Source organism: Aythya ferina (genome assembly GCF_964211825.1).
Source record: "Aythya ferina genome assembly, chromosome: 3".
Classification (NCBI taxonomy): Eukaryota; Metazoa; Chordata; class Aves; order Anseriformes; family Anatidae; genus Aythya; species Aythya ferina.
Genome location: NC_140298.1, coordinates 14767490 through 14787338, shown reverse-complemented (window position 1 = coordinate 14787338; position 19849 = coordinate 14767490). Strand labels below are relative to the sequence as shown.

Genomic DNA, 19849 nt, shown 5'->3' with positions numbered 1-19849 from the left:
CCTGCTAGGTGTGAGCACTCCTCACTGAGCAGGTGCTCTGAATTCCTCTGATCCTGTACCTTTAAAACAAAAACGAGAAAAAAATTATACCAATCAAAACAAAGGCGTGTATAGCTAGTTACTCAAGCTTCACCTAAAAGTAGGAAAATAGTATAAAAATGGCTCAAGAGAGGAAAACATGGGGGAAACAAAGGGAAACAAAACCGTTGGAGATAAGTTGGAAATACATTGTTTACTTCTGGGATTGGTTGATGGGCTGAACCTCTCTTTCCCCCTTTTGGGCGAGATTCAAACTCTCAGTTATAAAAAGTGCTTCCCTGGAAAACCTAACATTTTCTATAGAGTTGTTTCATAAGTTAGCACATTTCTGGTTAGTTGTGTTTGTCATATCTTTGGTATTTGCACGTGCTTTGCAGATAATATATTTATTGCTGGCAATCCAAAAGAACCTGTACTCCTGCTGGTTCAATAAACTCCACCAGCCATTTAATAGACTGAAAGTGTATTGTGCTATTTGTTCATCTGTGATCATGATTAATGCAACTGGACTTACAGTGCTGATTGCACTATTTGTGCAATCCATGATTGTGGTAATTCAATATAATTAATGTGAACGGACTTCTAATACTGCAATATTGTGCTATTTGTGCATCTGTGATCATGATAATTTAATATATTGAATGTGACTGGACTTATAGTACCAAATTGGACATCACTCAGAATCTAAGCCTAGATGCCCCCATCCCCTCCGATATCTGAAGACAAGCTGGAATGCAAGAGGATTTAGGTCCTGCCAAACTTCCTTATCCTTTAACGCAATAGCTATGTACACAGAATAGCTATGTTCACAGATTTAATTTGAAGTCTGGGAACATGGAACTTATTTAGAATGCATAAGCCCTGAATTGCAAGAGAATTCAGATTATTTCAGTTTTAGGCTTTAAAATTAAGATTTAGTAAAAAGATTGATTTCCAACACCTGTTGTAAGTTTGGAAGCAACTATCTCCTACGTTTTGTTAAATTCTGGGTGTTATTTTAAAAATACTTCTTATCTATGAATTGCATTTCTATACTTATGTAAATACTATTTTAGCTGCAGCAAAGAAAAAATGTATACTTTGTATTGTATACACTTTCCTGATTTCTAAGCCATGCACTTACATATCAAATAAATTATAAGATCCAAGCAGATCATTATAATCCAACATTAAGAGTCTTTATGGTACTTTGTACTTAAGAAAGAAACAAATGTATACTTTCTTCTTCAGTGGTTGTCTTTCTGATTGTCAGGGTCATTAAAAAAATAAAAAAATAAAAAAAGTATACTCCAAATAAGGTCTAATAAGTTTTATTTTCCTATTCATTCATTACTTCTTACATCCCGGATGATCCAAGAAACTGATTTCAGGGCTCTTTTCCTACTTCCAATTATTTAGAAAATGCCTAATGAGGTGAAAATACACTTCATAGTGTTAATTGCAGTTTAGCTTTTTTTTAATGTGCTCATTCCCTGAGTCATAAAATAAACTGAAGAAAGAAAGACAGCTTTATTACATGCTTTATAAACATTACATTGGTGCTGTTAGATGACTAGATAATATTTATAAATTTTTTATAACATGCATTCTAGATCCTGGCTATACCAAACCTTATCTTACATATTTGCAACACTGAAACTCAGGCTAGAATTAGTATGTTTTTCTGCACGTGAAGGTTGCTTCACCACACGTAGTGCCTTTATTTACTCTTTTTTGAATATTCAAGTGTCTGTGACGGGAATTTTGTCCTCAAATCAATCTCTTGTGGGAGAATCAGTTTTAAGCAAACCTCATTACACCTGAGTCGGCAGTCTCTATTTCAGCGAGGCTCCCCATAGAGCAGAACATGACAATTTTTTGCCACCCATGACCCATGCTCATGAGGTGGGTGGAAAAGAGGCAGTATCATGATTAAAATATGGACAAAAATTACTAGGACCTTAAACAACCTGCATCATAGAAAACTTTTTTCAGACTTATTTAACTTATTCTGGGGTTCGTATGAATACAGTATTTCTCAGGGCTATGTTTTAGATGGTATTTAGATGTCATAAGATTCAAATAGGTTCTTTGCAAGGCTGATAAATGTGCCTAAGTCCATTAGCCTCCTGTTTTTCACTTATAAATAAACCTACTAACTTGTGTAAATTTACTTGATGAAGTTATTTGCGTGTAAGGGTGTAGTATTATCACTCGTGTACCTACTCTTCTGAAGCTATGCTCTTTGCTGCTCAACTTCAGATGAAACATGAAACCCCAAGCCATTTGTGTCTTTCAAACAAGGAAAATGATGAGAAAATATGAAAACCAAGTTATTATATTCAGTCAAACAGCTGAAAAGTTAAATGATAAAACAATTGTCATTAGAAAGCTGTGAAATATATTTGTTTAAGATGGAAATTATAATTGATGTTTCTGGATCTAATGCTGAAAGAAACAATCTTGCTTAAAAGTGATAGCACGTATGAGAGGTATGGTGTGACAGATTTGCATAGTATCTGGCCAGTTTACCACTGGTGGAAAATACTAGTTTAGGAGAGAAAAGGAAAATACAGATACTGAGTGTTTATAAAGCATTTGCTTGCTTAACTATTTATTCTCTGAATGTCATTCCAGTACTAAAACACAGTTTAAAAATGCTTTCAGTGTGCCAAAAAAAAAAAAAAAAAAAAAAAAAGGAAAAGTGCCAGATCTTATTAAGTCAGGTGCCAGATCTTATTAAGTCCCTAAGCCACTTAGTCTCTTGTGAGAAAAGATTAAATGTAGGAGCAGCAGAGAGAACATAGCACAATTTCATTGGAACTTCAGAACTGTGCAATTCTATTTTGCAATTTTAGATAAGTACACCCAGCATTTTATTTAGTTATAAATTGCTTTTCCACGTTGTTTAAATAACATGAGGAGCAGATCTACATTATTCCCCTAAGTTCCAATCAAAGTTAACTTCAGTTCTTTCTTCTCATTTTGTATTTATATGCCACATTTCTGCAAGCAATGCACAATGTATTCCTGGGTATTTGACTGTATTACATTTCATTTGTCATGTGCATTGCTAGGCCAGTCAGGAACAATTATACAAAATGGTGCAATAACACTTGGTGGAGCACAATGCGTCTTTGAATGTAACAGTTACATTACTGATAACATAAATCATCTGCCATATACATCACAGTTGGTATTTGTCAAACTTCGGTACTTAGGTGCCTCTATTGGGATTAATATGTTTCAAGAAATCCAGAGAACTGTAGCAATTAATCAAATTTCTAAAATTAGGTAACCTTGGTTTAAGCAAATTATCCTCAAGGCTCTGAAGAATCAATGCTTTAGATAAAATTGCTGAGTCAGTAATTCTGTGTTCAGTAACTGGATCCTTACAGTTGATTTATTGAATAATTTCCATATGTAAGTCCTCTCCTCAACACCTTAAAAATTCAAATCTACCTACCAGTCCAGATGACTGTTCAGCAGAGGATTGCCCTGAGAGCTCATCTTCCAGCCTGTTAGGAGTTCTCAGGTCCTGAGTTTAGAAGTTTTCATCAGATTGTGTTGCATTCACTTAGTTACTTTCCAAAAAAAAATACAAAACAGAAAAGGAGAAACAAACACTAGCTGCCTTAAAGTGATGTAGTAGACCAAGCATCTATGGAAGAAACATTTTAAGTCCTTTTACAGTAAGCAGCAGAAGAAACATTTGCACAAAAATTGAGGAAGTCCTACATGGAGGACAAAGTGAAAACCTATTAGATGTGAAGAGCCTGGAAGGTGTTTTGGAGCCTTTTATGCATCTGTTCTTAAAATGTTTGTCTTGATGGGGAGCAACTTTTTGCTCAATTGAAAAATGACAGGACAAGGGGGAATGGTTTTAAACTAAAAGAGGGAAGATTTGGATTAGAAGTTAAAAGGAAATTATTCACTCAGAGGGTGGTGAAGCACTGGAACTGGTTGCCCAGAGAGGTTGCGAACATCTCATCCCTCGTGGTGTTAAAGTCCAGGTTAGATGGGGCCCTGGGCAACCTGATTTAGTGGGTGAAATCCGTGCCTATGGCAGGGGGGTTGAAACTGGATGATCTATGAGGTCCCTTCTAACTCAAGCCATTCTATGATTCTATGAAAGAATTAAAGGTTATCACTCTTCCTTCATTAACAGAAAAAGCAGAATGTCAATATGAACTGTGGAATAATTTTGTTCATGGATTTATCTCCTCAGGCTTCTAAATGTATGTTTACTTCCAAAGTTAGGCATTGATCACTAAATCATCAGCCAAGAGGCTGACCTGTTGCGTTACAATGGCTGGCACCATTGCCTCATTTCACTTAGAAGATCTCATAACTGTTATCAACAGAGTCATGAGTCCCAAATTCTTCACTATTCATACCACTTAACTACAAAAAGTAAGAAGAAAAGAATTTGAACTGTTTTCCAGGCAACACATCACAGTAAAGTACCTCCCTCACATATATGAGACTTTAAAAAGATCAGGGTCTCAAAAAGAATTGGCATAGTTTAGGGTATAGAATTGTAGAATCATGGAATGGTTTGAGTTGGAAGGGACCTTAAAGATAACTGACTTCCAACCACCCTGCCACGGGCAGGGACCCCTTCCACTACAACAGGTTGCCCAAAGTCCAATTCAACCTGACCCTTAACACCTGAAAAACATGGAAGGCCATTATAAAGTCTCCCTAGATCTTTCTCTTCTCCAAGCTGAACAACCCCAACTCCCTCAAGCCTTTGTTTGTAGGAGAGGTGCTCCAGCCCTCTGAGCATCATCATGGCCCTCCTCTGGACTCGCTCTCATAGGTCCATGTCTTGTGCTGGGGGGCTCTGAGCTGAACGCAGTACTCCATGTGGGGTCTCACAAGGTCAGGGTAGACGGAAAGGGACAATCACCCATCTTTTGATGCAGCCCAGGATATGGTTGTCTTTCTGGCCTGGAAGCGCACACTGCCAGCTCATGCTGAACTTCTTGTCAACCTGGGACTTAGGCTATGAGTCCCAAGCACTGTTCCAGTGCTTGATCTCCCTTGTAGTAAATAGTTGTTTGTTTGTTTGTTTGTTTGTTTTTGTTTCCTGTTTAAATGGAGTTTATTTCACTCCTTGCCCACTATGTCTTTTCTGTTCATTAGAAACCTCTAAGAAGAGTCAGGTTACATGCTCCAATACCTACAAATGCGAGGTTTGAAATTGTCAGAATCATACCGAAAAAGCATGAAATATTCTATTTGCGTGTACCTGCCTTGAGGGATTTTGAAGAGTCATGTTTCTGGAATCTCATGCTTTTCTCATTTTTGAGCAGACAACAGCTGGTCCCTTTCTACCTTAGATTATACAACACACCAGGAAACCATTTTATGTATTATATCAAGAATGAGACACTGAAATCTGAGAATATGTAACGAGATTCTGATGATATAAAATATAAATATGAAGCAAATCTGAAAGATTTAATCAGAACTCTTTGCTTAAACTTTATTTAGAAGCTAATACTAGTTCCTTATTGTATGTTTTGGTTTGTGTCTCAAGATAATGTTCATACCAAAAGAGTAAAAAGTACATGCCTCTTGAAATTAAGTCAGAAATGGCTGTCCAACGTTTGATGTCTAATGCTGCATAGTTCGTACAATGAATATGTACTTTATAAATTGATTCTGAAATTTATCTCTAAGTATGTTGCAGGAACATCCAAATACAGCGTGACAACCGATGTGAAATAGGATTCAAAAGGACAGACCTCAAAAAGAGGCCTTGCTGTGTCAGAGGGAGAGGCAAGGTAAGGCAAAGCAAGGCAAGGAAAGGCAAGGAAAGGCAAGAAGGAAAGGAGTAAGAATTTTAGCTTTCTGATTATTTTTGCCCCTACTCTTCGGAATTGATTTTATCAATTACTTCCAAAAGACACAGTAAGCCACTTGCACATGTATCATTTCACATTACAAAAGTCAGAGTAAAAAAAAAATAAGAAAATGACTGGATGGCAGAAAAGAAGAAAATAATAATAATTTTTTTTTTTTTGGTTGAACTTTGCTGTAAATGGAGTATCAAGAAAGGAGAAAGATGCACAATAACCTTCTCAGATAAGAATAAAGTTTTATTAACAGAATAGTGAAATGGCAAAGTGAAAAAGAGAGTGTCAATAAATGGTAAGAGGACAAAGCAGAATAGAAAGTTAGGAACATAATCCACAAGGTAAAGCTCAACTACAGCATTGAGAGTTTAAAATCATAGAATCACTGAGGTTGGAAAAGACCCATAAATCATCAAATCCTTGTGACTGAATTTATAACTAATCTGAAAAGTCTGCTGAAGGCAAGCAGAAATAGTAATGTTAAAATAAATGACTGCATTCTATGGAGAGGAAAACCTCTTCAGCATTCATAAATCTATATCACAATGCATACTTGACAATTTAAAATAAACTACTTCTTTCCATGTGACAAAACTACTCTTTGAATTTTAAATTTCACATCTTACAACAAGACATTATCCCATACTGGGATTTGGCAAACTGTTTAGCACAATTTTGTTTAGAATCAGATGTATTATTTTTATGAGCAAAAGGCATGCATATATGAGTAGTGATATTCTATTTCTCTTCATAAGAGGTTCACAATCTGATGATGAAAGGAAGACCGTTTATATATGTAAATATTAGACCAATGATTTCATGCAGAAAGACATGAAAAAAACATGGGTTTCAAGAAAATATGGAGCTAACTTTATTTCAAGTCTAGCAGTAATTAGTAAGCTATCACATCACTAGATAAACTGTTCCAGAGGTCAGTAACCCCGATTGCTAAATATTTGCAGTTTATGTATAATCTGAATTTCTAATGTTTGCATCTTTCCCAGTTCCTTTCTGCTACCTTTATATGGTCATGTGCTATGAGGTACATATTAACACTTAACCTTTTTTCTGGAAAAAAATACAGGTTACAGTGCTCAGGCCACTAATGAAAAGACACTGTTTATGTTTGAATATAAATTTTTTCATTCACACCAATGAACTTGGTAACGTTAACCTAAAATTAACAGTGTTATCTCCCCTAGTGCTAAACAGAATAGTAAAAATAGTCTTATACAAGAAGCTTCAGCATCCTCTTAAGAAATAAGTTTGGTTTTGAGTGATGTTTTATTTTCAAGTACAGTGTAAACTTAATACCTAATACTTTAATTTTTATGTTGAAAATATTCTGGCATCTGTTTTGTGTGATGTGTCTGAAGGCTGTCCTTTTTCTAAAGATAAATAAATTTCAGGCTTCAATTGCATTTTGACTTGTAAAAGGAAAACAAAGAAACAAACAACAACAAAGACAACCAACACCCTCCTTTGGAAGCCAGTTAATTTTCACAACTTTAGTGAGAGAGAGAGAACTAAAATGCTTCCTGCCAAGACTTGCAGCATTTCCTGTATGTATTCTGTGTAGAAATAAAGCAAGAACACAAGAAATAAAGCAAGAACAGAATATCTGCATGATATTCTGGAGCTTCTTTCTTCAGTTTCAGTGACTGATAAAGAAAACTGAGGTGATTAAAATGAATAAAACATGAAAAATTATACTTTAAATGTTCTTTATTTTAGAGCAAGTTACTTGTTCTATTCTCAAATCAAACTCAATATGGCTTTTACTTCTATTTTTGGATATGTCGTGGTGACCAAAGAGTCGTGGTGAATGGAGCCAAGTCCAGTTGGAGGCCAGTCACTAGTGGCGTCCCCCAGGGCTCGGTGCTGGGGCCGGTCCTCTTTAATATCTTCATCGATGATCTGGACGAGGGCATCGAGTGCACCCTCAGTAAGTTCGCAGATGACACCAAGTTAGGTGCGTGTGTCGATCTGCTTGAGGGTAGGAAAGCTCTGCAGGAGGATCTGGATAGGCTGCACCGATGGGCTGAGGTCAACTGCATGAAGTTTAACAAGACCAAGTGCCGGGTCCTGCACCTGGGGCGCAATAACCCCAAGCAGAGCTACAGGCTGGGAGAGGAATGGTTGGAAAGCTGCCAGGCAGAGAAGGACCTGGGAGTGATGGTGGACAGTCGGCTGAATATGAGCCAGCAGTGTGCTCAGGTGGCCAAGAAGGCCAACGGCATCCTGGCTTGTATTAGGAACAGCGTGACCAGCAGGGCTAGGGAGGTGATCGTCCCCCTGTACTCAGCTCTGGTGAGGCCGCACCTCGAGTACTGTGTTCAGTTTTGGGCCCCTCGCTATAAGAAGGACATGGAGGTGCTTGAGCGGGTGCAGAGAAGGGCGACGAAGCTGGTGAGGGGCCTGGAGAACAAGTCCTATGAGGAGCGGCTGAGGGAGCTGGGCTTGTTCAGCCTGGAGAAGAGGAGGCTCAGGGGTGACCTTATTGCTCTTTACAGATACCTTAAAGGAGGCTGTAGCGAGGTGGGGGTTGGCCTGTTCTCCCACGTGCCTGGTGACAGGACGAGGGGGAATGGGCTTAAGTTGAGCCAGGGGAGTTTTAGGTTAGATGTTAGGAAGAACTTCTTTACAGAAAGGGTTGTGAGGCATTGGAACAGGCTGCCCAGGGAAGTGGTGGAGTCACCATCCCTGGAAGTCTTCAAAAGACGCTTAGATGTAGAGCTTAGGGATATGGTTTAGTGGAGGGCTGTTAGCGTTAGGTTGGAGGTTGGACTCGATGACCTTGAGGTCTCTTCCAACCTAGAAAATTCTGTGATTCTGTGATTCTGTGATTCTATGTCCTAAAACTTATTTGTAATTATTTTAGTCACAAAAAGTAACTATTAAAAGTTCTGAAAAAGAATTTTGCAAAGTGATTTAAAGACAAATATAAACTGAAAATGAATAACAGTGTAACATCTCCAATGCCTACACCAGACGAATCAATGGTCAACAAATAAGTTCCTATTTAATTTATCATTTACAAAAATATACTCCTACAACTTACTTCAGAAATTCTCATTAGTTAACATTTCCCATATGTCCTGAAATTAGGTCTATTAAAAGGTGAAAGAGAGTATTAGAACTCTCAGGTTTCTATGTAAAAGCATTGATAAAAAGCTAGAAAATTTATTAAAGTGAAAATCTATATTAATTAAAGGGAAATGCAAGAGACAGGACAAAGTTCCAGCACAACAACAGAAGTTACAAATTATAAGAGATTTTGTGTCACCACAGAAGTGTCCACTTATGTGTATCTAGGTTAATGACTAAGTACAAAAAGCACTTGTACTTTGAACAATAAAGTTTCAGAGCAGAGAATTGAAACTCTTAGGTAACTTTCTTCCCTTCAGAAAAGCCAATTATAATGACACTTTGTGCTAACTCAGAAATCACACAGTTCAATGAAAATCATAGACAGCAAATACATAATGTAAAACAAAATTATTAGAGGTACTGCTTGATTCACAGACTATAAAATTGAACACATGGTGACCTATCATTAGTTTAAGCCTGATAAGTATCTTAGTATGATGTACAGAGCAGTGAAGGTTGGCTAGTATAAACAGTATCGTTGTTATTATGACTTATGGCAACTCAAATACAAACTCTGTAAGAGGTCCAATTTCACAAAAAGAAGACAAGTATAAGAAACATCAGCAGGCGAAAGTCAATGCAAATATCTTTCACACAGTTTTTTTGTTACTAGGAAAAATCAAGCACTAAACAGGATATTAGAACCCTCTCCTCTTAAAACTCCTTAATTTGGGTTGTGTTTGAGGAACTAGGGCTAAGTGACAAAACGTAGAGCTTCAGCTGGAGTACAGCTGAAAAAAGAACAATCTGTCTTCAGCTTACCTCCTCTAGCCCAACTCCAACTGAAGCTCTAGACTTTGTCTCTTTCCTGGAACTAATCATAAACAAAACCCTAACAACATACAAGGGGCAAGTCTGAAACCAAAGACTTCAGACCAGCCCTGAATGAAGTCTTCAAAGGGATACCTCTTTTTTCCAGCCTACCCCTCCTTTCAGCAGCCCCTTTGTAATGCAATCCTCTAGGATTTCTCTCTCCCTCAAGCCCAGCCCTAATGCTAACTGTAAGCCCTGGAGGGATTGACCCTTAGCCCAAGACACCCATTCTTGAGCCACATTAAAAGTGCTAGAAGCAGACAAATATTTTTCAGCCAGTTTCGCCATGAGCAGCCCCTTTGCTGCCTCAGTCTAGCTGGAGATCAAGATTTAGTCTATGAAAAGGGATGGAAAAAAAATCTTTTTCTGGAGAACTTCGTATGAAAAAGGGTGAGGGAGTCTACGACAATGACCTAGCCAATGATTAGGGTTAGGTCAGGTTTAAGGATCAGGTTAAGAGAAATGGAAATCACAGATCTGTAGCTGGAAAGGAGCTGTCAAAAGAAGTGAAAGTGGCACTGCCTGGGGAAGTGAGAGAGACCTAACTGTGAGACATTTTATTTTGGGCAGTGTTTCATGGTTGTTGTCAAAGGTTCAGACTGAGTTTATGGATGTTTTTTAAGGTTAGGTCTCAGGCTGAGAGAGGGAAATCTCAGAGCTGCAGTTGAATAAGGGTTTCAGAAAGGGGCTGCCAAGGGGAGATGTGGGCAGCAAAGAGAAATGGACTGTGAGAAACTTTATTTGGGCAACAGTTGGTGGCCCTTGACAAAGGCTTGGCCTCTGGTTATGTTTTTTTTTTTGTTTGTTTGTTTGTTTGTTTGTTTGTTTTTTCTTTGTTTTGTTTTGTTTTGCAAGGGTTAGAGTTAAGGTTAGGACTGAGAGAGAGAAAGCCTAGAGATGCATTTATATTGGAACAGGAAAGTGTTGACTGCAAAGAAAACTGGGCTGTGAGAAAAAATTTGTCTTGATAATGGTGGGGATCTCTTGTCCGATGCTGAAACCAAGATGGCATTTAGGGCTAGGGCTCAAGTGCAGAGAAAGAGAAAGCTTAGTGCTGTATTTGGGCTTGGGCAGGAAGGGGGCTACCAAAGACAAATGTGGGCAGTAAAGAGAACTAGGCTGTGAGAAACCTTCTGTCTGGTCAGTGGCTGGACAGTCTTGTTGTAAACTCGGTTTGGGATGATGTTTATATTTAGGGTTAGTGTTTCATTTAAGTGACAGACATAGTCTAAAGATCCAGTTGGAATGGGGTTGGAAAGGGGTTGCCAAAGCAAGGGGTAAGTGGCAGTCAGAACATTTCTCTGAGAACTTCTCCATTTGGTTTGAGTATAGAGGCTTGGGCTAAGGCTGCCAAAGGAAGGAATAGGCTGCCGAGAATAGTTTTCCATTAAGAAATTCCTCATTGAGGACAAGGATGAAGGGCTTGTGTTAAGGCTTAGTCTGGGTCTAGAGACAATATTGATGTTAGGGTTTGGTTTGAGAAAGTGTTTAGAGCTCCAGTGGAAGTGGGGATGTAAAGAGGCTTCCTAGGTAAGGGATAGGATGCAAATATTTGTCCTCTGAGGACTGGTTCGTCTAGTAAAGAAATAATGTTAAGGTTGGGAGCAAAACAAAGCCTACCATTCCACTTGGAATGTAAAGGAGCTGGCAAAGGAAGAGGAAGGGTGCCAAGAGTTCTCCCATGAGAACTCTAGGACAAGGCTGAGGGGTTTCAGCTAAGGCTCAACTTGGGGCTAGGTTTGGGGCTTGTTTTGGGAAAGAGACATAGCTACAGACTATTAGAGAGCATAGCCATGACAGAGAACCAGTCATAGACTCATTTGGAACAGAGATGTAAAGGGGACTTCTGTAGAAAGGGGTAGACTGTAGAAAGCTTTTCCTTCATAAAATTCTTCTTCTGAGGCAGGTTTGTAGGGCTAGGTTAATGTTAGGGATTGGTTTGAGATAGAGATATAACAGAGCTGCTGGAGCAGCGCTAAAAAGTAGCTACTGGTGGAACAGGTAGGCTGCAAACAGAGGTCTTACCTGGGAACTTCTTTCTGTACAACATGTGGGCCATGGGCTACAGCTCAACTCCCACTTGCATATGGTTATGGCCATAGAAAGATATGGTTAGACATTAGAAAGATGCTATTATATTGGAAAATAAAAGTGGAATAAAAACCCACCAAACTATGACATAGACAAATGTTAGTGTATGTGTAAGAAAAGAAATCAAATGCTTAGTGATATTTAGAAATGATTGAAGAGGTGCATGAAAGCAAAATACCCTAGAAAATCAAAGACATTTCAATAAATCTTACATAGTATCTAGGTGGACAGTAAGTAGCATGCCACTAAGCAGATGTATACCTCATTATTTGGGCTAATATTTTTTTAAGGAATATTATAAAACAGCAGATAAACTTGACAAATGTGTTTAAAATGGATCCAGTTTGTTATGTCCTAAAGTCCCGTTCTCATTTTACCAGTGTAGTCTCTTGATAGCCATGACTGTTCATATTATCCTTGACATTTTCTCCTGTTAATTGAATTCTGGCTTACCTCCATTAATTCTGGGATCAGAAACAAATATAAAATGCTGTACACTTCAGACATTGTTAGATTCACTTTTCCATTTGTTCATTGATTTTGGCACAATACTTACAGTTTATCCATGTCCAGATGCAAAATGTAAGCTATTCAGAGAAAACACCTGTATGACAAAAGATCATTTTTCTCAACCTTAGCCTGCATAGGACTTGCTGATCTGAGTAAATATTGACATTACCTAAAAAAGGCAAAGATGAAGTGAGCCCAACATACTCAGCAACCACGGAAGAAAAGAAAGACACCGAAATAAAAAAGTTTATTGGCTTTGTATTGGCTTAGTGTGACCCATCTTTACTAGATGGAAAAGGATAAAACAAGAAAGCAAGTCTTCCTGGTTATAGAGGAACAACAAAGTGAACCACTGACTGCCTGAATAATTTCCATGTCTGGGTGTATTTGTACTTCATGGCCTGCTAAGAATATGCTAATCAAAGACGCATGAAGGAAACTGAGTCTATGACTATGTCCAAAAATTATCAAATGACTGAAAAAAAAAAAAAAAGAAAAAAAAAAGTCTTTACTTCTGAATGTGCATAGGGTGAGAAGAAAGTGGGACTTTATGTCCAGTCCCCACCAACCAAAAGTTCTCAGTGAAGAACTTTTTCTTAATATCAAATCTGAACTTCCCCTGACACAGCTCCATGCCCTTCCCTTGGGTCCTATTCCTGGTCACCAGAGAGCAGAGATCAGCACCTTCCCTTCCATTCCCCATCATGGGAACACTGTAGACTGTGATGAGGTCACCCCTCAGTTTCCTCTTCTCTAAGCTGAACAAACCAAGTGACCTCAGCCACTCCTCATATGTTTTCCTCCCTAGACTCATCGCTATTTTTGTAGCCCTCTTTTGGACACATTCTAATAATTTTATGTCCTTCTTACATTGTGGTGCCTAAAACTGTACACAGTACTTGAGGTGACGCCACTCAGCCAGCTAGCTATACCATGCTTGATGCACCTCAGGATACAGTTGGCCCTCCTGGCTGTCAGGACATATTGCTGACTCATAGTCAACTTACCATTGACCAAAACCCCCAGATCCATTTTTCCAGGGCTACTCTACATCCTCTCATCACCTGTTCTGTATGTATATCCAGGGTTGCCCTATCTCAGGTGTAGAATTGGGCACTTGTGCTTAGTAAACTTCATATTGGTGTTGGTTGCCCAGCCCTATAATTTGTCAAAATCTCTCTGTAAGGCCTCTCTGCCATCAAGGGAGCCAACAGCTCCTCCCAATTTAGTGTCATCTACAAACTAAGTATACATTCAAGCCCTGCATGCAAGTCCTTTGTGAAAATATTGAAGAGAACAGCCCCAAAAATAGAGCTCTGCGGAAGCCTACTAATGACCAAACAGTAGCTGGTTGTAACACTATTTACTATACCTCTTTAAGCCTGACCTGGCAGCCAGTTCTTCACCCTTTGCATTATGTACTTTTCTAGCTTGTTCTGGACTTTTTGTGGAGAAAGATACTGTGAGAAACTATCAAAACCTTTGCATCTTTATGTCTCCTGGCTTCCTTTGGTCATCTAGATGGATAACCCTGTCAAAAAAGTTAGGCCAGACTTTCCCCTCATGAACCCATGGTCCCTGTGAGTAATGACTGCATTGCCTTTCAAGTGTTTTTCAGTAACTCCTAGGATAACCTTCTTCATAATTTTATCAGGTAATGAGACTGAGACTGACAGGGCTGTCACTACTAGGGTCTTCTTTCTTACCCTTCTTGAAAACTGGAACCACATTTGCCAGCATCCAGTCTTCTGGAACCTCTCCATATTCTCAAGACAGTTGAAAAGTAATTGAGAAAGGTCTCACAATGGCATCGGCTAGCTCTTTGTGTACCCTGGGATGAATCCCATTGTACCCCACAGACTTATATACATCCAGCTGGAGCAGCAAATCCTGCACCAGTTTAGAATCAGCTGGGAGTTTCTCACTGTCATGGTCCTACAGCTCAGGGCTCCAGGGGTCCTTGGGGCCCATCACCGGTGTTAAAGACAAAGAATAAGTTACAGTTTTTCAATAAACATTCTTCCTTTATTTTAAGTTACTAAATTCAAATAAAATTGTAATTTTGTAAGTTAAACTCTGTGAAATAGCAAAAACTTGTCTTAACTGTTCTGGCTCATCTCTGAAGATCTGATGACTGATTTCAGTATCAGTGGTGTCTTTGACATAGGTGGAAGGTGCATGTTTTGAAGTAATTGGTGCCCAATCTTGAAACATGGCAGCCTATGAAAAAGAAATACAGAAAGTTAGTCAGATGCTGTCTGTGATCAGTCTGTGATCAGTTCCTAAGTATACTTAAATTATTGTAATGACTATACAGATAATTCTATCCAATACTGAGAGTAAGTGGAATTATGTTTCTTTTTATTTCATATTTAGACAAACACTTCATTTCTTCTATTTTTCCTCCCCCATCCCGCATTGAAACTGAATATCTCCCGCCAGTCCTAACAATGCATGATTTAAAGGAACAAAGGTGGACTTCCATCTCCAGTACTATTCATTTTATACAACATTCAATCAAGCTTCAGCTGAAATCTATTTTCATCCATTTTGGCACATGTCCATCTCCTGTTGCTGTTGGAATCAGAAAGTCACTGAGTGGTTGTAGTTGGAAAGGACCTCTGTAGATTATCTAGGCCAACCCAGCACAGGGCAGGGTCATCTACAGGAAGCTACTCAAGGTTTCATTAAGAATGCCTTTGAATACCTTCATGAAGGGATGTTCCACAACCTCTCTGGACAACCCGTTCTAGTGTTTTAGTACCCTGACAATGTTTTTTTATTATTATTTTATTGTGTTTAAATGGAATTTCCTGGTTTCAAATTTGTTCCCACTGCCTCTTGTTAAGAGCCGGAGCACCTCACTTTTCAAAATCACATTGTAATTTTCATCTTAAATACATTTATAGCCATGACTTTTCATATTATCTGTGTGCAAACAATCTCCGACTGAACAGCTCCTCTTCCACCCTGGTATTTCCCTTGATGTATTTATAATGTAGAATAATCTCTCCCTCCATCTGTGTTTTGCTAAATCAAACTAACCAAGCTTGTTTACTCACTTCTTGCATGATATTCTTCCCTTTCAGTCTGCTATTCTGTGCTTGCTGCAGTTTGTATTAATCGTTCTTATACATGGACAACCAGAATTGTACATAATTCCAAATGAATTTTCAGCACAGAGTAGTACTAACATATAATCTCTTCTAAAGGGTTCTTGACTCATGTATTCATGGCTGCAAAATGTTAGTGTGCAATCTCTACATTCTCCCTAACAAATGCTATACTGACTTTCAACCAAGTAAGATGATCAGCAAGTTCTCATTTACAAAAGAAAACATAGAGATCAGTTTGATTAATCCTACTTCTCTAAGAATGTGGAATTATATTCCAATTCACACCTTCTTAATTATACCTGTCCAATTGCAGATTCTGTAATGGGACAATTTGAAGAGGATTTCATGTACTTCTGTCTAGTATACCTTTTTTACTTCATTGAATGACTTTAACACTGAAGAATAAAGGACATCCTTTATAATTTTGTTTAAGAATATATTCAGAGTTGTAAAGCCGTCTCTGTAAATCCCAATGAAAAATAAACGTAAAACAGCTTGCCCTTATTCCTACAATTCTTTGTACAACCCTACAAAACCATCAGATGTTTGAAAAATGTTGATAATTCCAAAAGGAAACAAAGTTCCTATGAGCTCCCAGCCCTTCCTGCCCACACAACTTTTGTGTCACCTTCTTTTCTTCAGCATGTGAATTCCAGCAGAATATTGCCATGATTCACTCCCTGCTGTGGATGATTGCTGTGAATCATCATTTTGAATCCTGGTTAATCACAAATTGCTTGACCACCATAAGTGTGTTATATAGCTACCAGATGGCAGCTAGAGAGAGTACTTTTTTCTCTGTCTTCTTATTAATGTCATATTATCCAGAGGAAAAAAAAAAAAAAAAAAAAAGGTACTTGAACCCTATCATTTGTTTGCATTTTATTTTACTTCTATCATGAGCTTAACACAAAACAAACAGAACAGTGCTCTTTATTTCCTTATTTTATTATGATTATTTTTCTTGGAGATTAAGTAGTTCTGTACTTTTTTTTTTTTTTTTTTTTTTCTCCAGAAAATTATAAAAGTAGATAAAGAGGAAATCACTATTAATAAAATGCAACATATTTTTAATTGAAATATACTTTTTACACACCATGACTGAAAAGTTTCATTAGATCAGTTAGTGTGCTAAATGACACTCAAATATAAATTGTTTCTAACACAAATCTGGAAAATAAGGCAGCCAGGTTTCTGCCAGAATAAATAAATAAATAAATAAGTAAATCTACCCTTTCTTAGTTTAAAGCCATTAAATACTGTCCTTACCCTTCAGCAGCCCCTTCTGGGTGGAGGCATCAGCCACCACTGGGTTAGAAGACTTTTAATGCAATCAGTGCTTGACAGAACAAGAAGATAACAATGCTACAGGTAAAGAAGACTATTCAGGATCTCCTTCTGTACAATTCCAAAAGTAAGGATATACTTGATGGCATAAGTAGTAAAGAATGTAGCATGCATGAAAGGATGGTTTTTTTCTTCTCTTTTTTATTCGATGTGTAGAAGTAACTAGAATGAAATCATGATCCTTTAAGTAATTCATGGGAATATGTGATTTATAAGCATTCTGAAAATGAACAGAACATAACAAAGGAGAGTCAAAGTTGAAAAACTTGGAGGACTTGTTTTCTGCTTGTCACTACCAGGTGTGCTTTATAATGTTTTAATATAGAATTGATATTAATGGTAATATTAATTTTAATTAAAGTACTCCTTTCAAATTCCACTTCATTAAGCTAAAAGGTGTGATTATTTTCTCACTATGTTGGGGGAGTTAACTTAGCTCACTTCAGTTTCTGACTAGAAAAATTTGGGCACTTGGTAAAAAAAAATTCCTTCGCATTTTAGATATAACAGAAGTGGACCAAAAGGAATTTTAACAGTTTCACATCTACAGAAAACATCTCACCATTTTGTATTTCTCTTCTTACTCAAAGGAACTCTTCATCATGGGCTGAAATGAAAGGCAAAATTCATATTTGAGTTCCATGCTCACAAAACAAGCCCCATTAGAAAAAAATAAATATATATGAATGGAAAAGACAGAATAAAATACAAAGTCATAGCCTCTGAGTATAGTTTTAATGAAAGAATTTTGAAACAACATTCTCATGTTTGCCCTTTCTGTGGACTTTGGGAATGTTGCATATTTTCACATTGTGAAAAACTGATTTTACTGCAACTCCTTCTGCATACTGCATTCATAGCTTTATAGTATCATAAAGAGTACCCATCTTTCCAGAAAGGCATATGAAACTGTATTTGAAACATTCATTAACTGGAAACAGTAAGGTTAGAATCTGCTATTTATTGACTATAATGGTACAACATTCTTTCATATAGTAAATCTAAATTGGTTTATCAGTGGAAAAAACGTCTCCAAATAAAAGCAGTTTATGAGTCAACTATTACAGATTTGTGAATTCCCATGCAATTACAAGGAAAATAAAGGGTTTTGTTTTGTTTTGTTTTTAATTACAAGATCCATCATTTTAAAGAAATATAACTTTCTTCAATATATTTTTTTAGAGCTGCAGTGAGGAATCAGCTATATAAATTTGATTAGAGGAATATTTTCCTTCCCTTGAGACTGACTTCTTACACATCTCTAACAGAATGATTCATAGGGCTCAGCCATTTAGAATTGCAAATGTGGTATGGGACCCCTTGTCAGTTGACAAATGGGAGTAGGTGCATTTAAACAAAGAAAGAAAAGATAGAAATTATACTGTGGAAGAGATGAAACTGCGCTCATTTTAACCTCTGTGCACCATTGTTGTGATTTCTCTAATTAAGGAACTTCACTGGCTTATTGGGTCTCTTAGTTCATACACATGTCCTCAGAATTGTATCTTGCCTATCCAAGGTGGAAAATGAGACAGAAGCCATTTTGGCTTATGAAATGCACTCAAGTAGCTGTCTGCATTGCTTATATGTAAAATTTTGTTGTATAACATACTTAGGGTGCTTGAGTAGTCAACTTGGAACAGAAATGTGGAAATGTCAGTCACCTGTCATACAAGCTGAATTTAATTATGCAATAATTGCACATCCGATACGCTGAAATTGAAAGGAAGCAGCACTTCCTTGTACTTACCATGGAATTAACATGTATTATTTATTCATTAAGTTACTACACTGGAGTATTATTGCAGGCATTACCATTTTGCTTTAAGGTACAATGAGTAATTTATTATGTAGAGATGCATATGTTTATAAAAACTGCTACAATGAAGTTCTGAAATGAACTAATGTAAAGAATGCATGGGACTGACAGTCTAATTCATGGTTAGGTAAAATGCATAGTTATAAAGATCAGGGAGGACTCCTCCAAGGAATCTTATGTCTCTGGTTGTCATTTCTCTATCATGGTTAACTCCAGAGCATTCAGAGGGGTTGTTACTGATACCACATCTATAGCACTTAACAGTGATGCTATTACCTCTATATTGGTTCATCTATATCCTTCCAGCAGTTCCTGTATAACATACAGTACTGTGCTGACTACCGCACAACAGTTGAATTTTATCCTTAAGCCATTGAATAGACTGTTCTGCCCTAGATTGGACTTCATGGAGGTCACGATGAAGGTGAAAGCTTACAGAAACAGGAAGGAAAACCATGCCATTGAAAAGGAAAGATACTACTTAGAAAATTTAAGGGGGTTGAAATATTGTTTTATATGTCACAGGAGATATCCAACTCTTACATGGTTTTAGTGATATGGCAGCAATTTAGTTTATTATAAGTAGATTGATACCATTAATTTGTTATGTTGAAAAGAGTCACAGTGAATAGTCTACTGCCTATCTAAGTTGCTAAAACTTAACATAAATCAGGTACCTGTAGAGTTGCACTCACCAACAAGCATAGTAAGGATCTCTTGACCTTCAGGAGTAAGTGTCTTATTGTCAAGCTCAGAATTTTAACACATTCTTTTTATTTTCCTTCTTTTCCAAAAAGCTTATCTAGTCATAAAAGGGGCCTTGCCTGTTGGTTGTCTCCTCTACTTTAAATTACCTATATTCTTGCTGTCAAAAGAGATGTTTTAGTCCATCTTGACAGAACTTTCCTACCAAAGTGTAATAAGATCATAAGACTAAAGAAATGGTAAACACAAGATCATAAATTAGGCATAGATAAGAAAAAGAAGAAGAAAAAGAAAGAAGAAGAAGAACAAAGCAGAAGGAGAAGGAGAAGGAGAAGGAGAAGGAGAAGGAGAAGGAGAAGGAGAAGAAAAAGAAAAAGAAAAAGAAAAAGAAAAAGAAAAAGAAAAAGAAAAAGAAA

General features: G+C 37.4%; 1 long non-coding RNA gene across 4 annotated transcripts in view; it reads right to left on the bottom strand.

Annotated features, from left to right (window-relative positions):
• LOC311433680 overlaps positions 1–19849 on the bottom strand; it is a 476332-nt gene continuing 456483 nt past the window's right edge. For 3 of the 4 annotated variants that reach the window (XR_014690896.1, XR_014690898.1, XR_014690899.1), the window contains one exon: positions 14452–14666. This is a non-coding gene — a long non-coding RNA (uncharacterized lncRNA). Of the gene's footprint in view, positions 60–14451; positions 14667–19849 lie in introns of those variants that run through there. The other variant, XR_014690897.1, reaches the window with a different exon arrangement.